Consider the following 5,000-nt stretch of genomic DNA (forward strand, 5'->3'; position numbering starts at 1 on the left):
TGGAGAAAGGAATCTGGGGTGACAAATGCGGAGATCTCAGAGGCACGCTCAGTTAAAGGCACCTGCCAGTAACCTTTTAGCAGGTCTAATTTTGTAATATACGTCGCCACACCCAGATTATCGATACAGTCATCGATACGCGGCAACGGAAAAGCATCAGGCACAGTTACCGAATTAACCTTTCTAAAATCTGTGCAAAAACGAAGCGATCCATCAGATTTAGGCACTAAAACACATGGCGAGCTCCAAGGGCTGGTACTTGGAACTGCAAAGCCATGTTGCCGAAGATAGGTCACCTCGCGTTTCATTTCTTCCCGTTTTCTTACCGGACAACGATATGCATGTTGTTTAATGGGTGATGCACTACCGACATTTATATCATGCGAAATGACATTAGTACCTGGAGGGACATCGTTAAACAAGTTCGGGAAACTATCCCACAATTTCTTAATGTCCTGTTGTTGTTCACTGGGCAAATAAGACAATTGAGTGGGAAGTGTTGACAAAACTTCTGAGTTTTTCAAATTTCCACCCCTTACAACCTCCATGGATACCTCCAATCCATCATCCATGTCATCTGTAGGCAGAGTTAGAGTAAGCAATGAAACACGCTCCCTTGAGTCAGTCACTGGCTCAAGTGAGGCAATATCAGCGGTCTCGCCCTTAACCTCAGAACGGCACAAATATGGCTTTAACATATTTACATGACATAAGCGGGTTTTTCGCCGCCGTTCAGGTGTATGAATGACATAATCCGTCTCACTGACCTTACTTTTAATCACATATGGACCAGAGAACCGCGCTGCAAAAGCCGACCCAGGAGTAGGAATTAATACTAAAACTCTCTCTCCTGGCAAAAAGTTACGTGCAACTGCCTTCTGATCAAAACAACGTTTCATTTTCTTTTGTGACCGAGCAAGAGCTTCTTTAGCTGCAGTACAGGCGGTGCCTAAACGTTCGCGAATACGAGAGACAAGATCCAGTACATTAGTCTTTTCCAAAGGACCTGTACAGAGAAATTCTTCCTTCAGCATTTTCAAAGGACCACGAACCTTATGACCAAACACTAACTCAGAAGGGCTAAATCCCAACGAATCTTGTCGTGCCTCGCGCACCGCAAATAACACAAAAGGAACTCCCTCTTCCCAATCGTTCCCCGTCTCTAGGCAATACTTGCGCAGACTTGATTTCAATGTCTGATGCCAACGTTCAAGAGCCCCCTGAGATTCAGGATGGTAGGCACTCGACACAACATGAGACACTCTTAGAGCTTTTAAAACATTACGGAAAACACGAGATAAAAAGTTGGAACCCTGATCTGTTTGGACAATCTTTGGGAGGCCAAAAGTCGTGAAGAATTTCATCAGAGCTTTGGTCACAGATTTGGCAGTTATACTCCTTAAAGGAATCGCTTCTGGAAACCGGGTAGCCACACACATGATAGTCAATAAATATTGACACCCAGACTTAGCACGAGGAAGTGGACCCACACAATCTACCAAAACACGCTCGAATGGCTCTCCTACAGCAGGGATAGGACAAAGAGGAGCAGGTGGTACCACCTGGTTAGGCTTTCCTCCGGTTTGGCAGACGTGACATGTTTGACAGTATTTAGAGACATCAGATTTTAAACCTGGCCAGAAAAAATGTTGAAGAACTCGATTATAGGTTTTATTAACTCCGAGGTGTCCAGACCAAGGATGATCATGAGCCAAACTTAGTACATGCTGTCGAAATTGTGAAGGAAGCACAATTTGATGCACCACATTCCAATCATCTACCTCCTCAGCATTACGTGGATGGTTCCATTTGCGCATCAGCACATCGTCACGCCAATAAAAATGTTGATTACATGGCGACAGTAGATTCCCGGCACTCGCACGACATTTTTGTAAGGTCACATCATTTTTCTGCGCATCAATCAGGGCTTCACGAGAAATTGACGCATCAGAAACAAAATCAGAGTACACTTGTGAACTCAGAGTCATCGTAGTAGCGGGCAAAGCTTCTGGAAGTGAATCATTTCCTAGAATCTCTGAGAAGGCAGTCTCACAAAGACTAACCTCCTCCTGAACGTCCCGTTTTGCTTGTGCTCGTGTCGTCACAGCACTTATAGAAAAAACATCAGGTAACATTTCAGCCAGCACATCAGACTGCGTCTCTCTGCTCGGAGCATCAGTTACCCTTACAACCGGCATGACTTTACCACCAGCAATATCGTTCCCCATTATAAAGTCAATACCTTTCACAGGTAGCGATGGGCGAACCGCGACTTCAAAACATCCAGATGCTAATTCGGAAGTTATCCATATGCGATGAAGAGGAACAGTTACAAACCCCATCTCAATACCCTGCACAATCGTGCTGGTTTCACAAGCAGAACTCCCAAAAAATCTAAAACATTTGACATTATGAAGGACTGAGATCCTCCAGTGTCACGCAAGATACGCACTGGTTTCCGACTTTCGACCCCATCTAAAGCTACGAATCCATCAAACACAAAAGGCTGGAAACAGGGATCAAGAGTAGAAGTAGTGCCGGATGTAGGGATGGTTTTTACTAAAACAGTACCGCGAGGTTGAACAGGCAGAGAATCCTGTCGCTCGCGTTTTCGTTTCAAGCTATGACATTCCGCCATCACATGTCCCATTTTGTGACAATAACTACACTCTTTACGAGCGTTTGCACTACTGGGAACCCATTTGCTTTTAGCATCTGAGACAATCTCATGTGGTGCAGTACCTCCAAAATCACTTGAACGCTTATAAAACACTGTTTTATGCATCAGAGCATATTCGTCTGCTAATACAGCAGCTTGCTGCACCGTACTGACTTTCTGTTCATTCAAGTACAGAGCAGTGCGCTCTGGAACACAGTTCTTGAATTCCTCAATCAGTATCAGCTCTCGCAAAGTAGTATAAGCTGTCACCTTACACGCTTTAATCCAGCGGTCAAACAACATTGCTTTCTCACGAGCAAACTCAACGAAAGTTTGAGACGCAGATTTTTTCGTGGTACGGAAACGTTGTCGGTAATGTTCCGGGACCAATTCATACGCCCTCAAAATCGCAGTCTTCACGCCATCATAATGAACGCTCTCTTCCAACGAAAGAGATGCACACACATCTTGGGCTTTACCGGTTAATTTACACTGCAACATCAGGGCCCAAACTTCAGTTGGCCACTTCAGAGCACTCGCGATACGTTCAAAAGCTTGAAAATAGGCTTCAACTTCTTTCTCACGGAACGGTGGAACGATTGCAATATTTTTAGCCACATCAAAATTTGGAGATGACTCAACTACAGACTCAGATACATGACCTGAGGGAACAGAGTGATTGGAGACAACATTTGGATTCAATGGACCAGCAGCTGCCTCAAAACGATCATTCAAACTAGTAGATGTTTTAGCAATCGTTTGCTTAGAGAGATCTTGAGCAGCCTGCAACTCCACCTGCCGAAGTCGCACTTTTGTGTCAGCATCAATTCGATACATTTCAATCTGACGTTTTAAATCATCTTGTCTCGCCTGAGCTCTATCCTGAGTCTCTAATTGTAGACGAGCTAAACGAACTTTTAAGCGCACATCCGCATTGATTTCAGGCGAAGCCCCGGAAGAAAGAGAACTCGGGTCGAATTTAGGCATGGAGAATGGTGGACCTACCGCGGCACTAACAGTCACAGGAGTAGACTGATCACCAACCGGAACTCGTGAGGGAGGACTTCCTGCAGCAGTTATCGCGGGACCCGCTGTCTCCACAGAAACAGTCTCCGTAGGAGGAAAAACCCCTGTCTCAATCAAAGCAGACATAATACAAGATTTGATTTCCGCTTTACGCTGTGTTTTCAAAATAGCAATCTCATAATGCTGAGCGATCAGAAACAAATCAGTTTTCCGACACACCTCTAACGCCTCAACACTAGGCTGATCTATGAATTTGTGAATGTCAAAAGTTGCCATCTTACACAATCGGGCGAAGCGAACACGCAAAAATCCACACAAACTCCGGTCCTACCTACCTAACCAGAAGCCCAACTATATCCTACTGCTAGTCTTCGGAGGGTACCGATTAAGAGATTTCTCTTCCCCTTCCCGGAATACCTCCAAACAAAATAAACTAAAATAACAAAGAAAACAACAAACAGTAAACCGTAGCCAGAACTGGCGCTAAGCACAGCCCCGTTGGCTTACTCTGACTCACCGGAGAATGTGTAGGACAAACTCAATGCGTGCGCACACGCAACACGTTAATTACTAACAGCTGAACTCTCGGGAAACGGTAACACAAGGCAAATCCGCAAATCCCGGACGAGCCCCCATTTATGTTACGAACCCCACTTTCAACACTGCTCGTAGGGGCGGGGCAAGTAACATAAAAAGGACACGCGAGTCAGAAAGGACAGTTTTATCAGTTTATTAATTCATTAACTGCACTCACGCATCACAGGCAACTAGTACTTCCCTAAACCATTCATGAACACACACAACACTGAACAAAAAGGAAAATATAATGGAAACCAAAAAGAACACAACGATCAGCAACACCTGGGCAAGACGCACACAAAGCTCAGTTCGGTACACAACGTCAACACAAATGTGACGCAAGAGAGGAAGAAAGAGCTTCCCTTCAGTGGGTGCTGCGCCCACTGGAAGCTAAGCCAGAGGTAGTGGCCCTGACCTGCTGACTGGAGTTCTGCGTGGTAATAGTGCAAACTCAGGCCCCCTCTTCGCTCGTTACTCTCCCCTTTTATTTCCACCCGATTATGAATGGCCGCAGGTGTGCAGGGGCGGAGCCTAACCTGGGAGAAAGAAAAAGGAAGAGACCAAGTCACATTGAAAACACCACACTAATGCGAGAATAAAGGCTTAAGCCGTAACAATAGAAAACAATAAATAAATAAATAAATAAATAAATAAATAAATAAATAAATAAATAAATAAATAAAAAGAAAAAACAAACAATTTTTAAATGGGTTCCATTCCAACTTTCCTCTAGCTT

General features: G+C 44.5%; 1 non-coding gene across 1 annotated transcript in view; it reads left to right on the top strand.

Moving 5' to 3' along the window:
• Positions 1–4,996: 4,996 nt before the first annotated feature.
• Positions 4,997–5,000, top strand: part of LOC113658854 — a 119-nt gene continuing 115 nt past the window's right edge. Inside the window, exon 1 of the ribosomal RNA XR_003444492.2 lies at positions 4,997–5,000. This exon is cut by the window's right edge and continues 115 nt beyond it. This is a non-coding gene — a ribosomal RNA (5S ribosomal RNA).

Source organism: Tachysurus fulvidraco, chromosome 6, assembly GCF_022655615.1.
Source record: "Tachysurus fulvidraco isolate hzauxx_2018 chromosome 6, HZAU_PFXX_2.0, whole genome shotgun sequence".
NCBI lineage: Eukaryota > Metazoa > Chordata > Actinopteri > Siluriformes > Bagridae > Tachysurus > Tachysurus fulvidraco.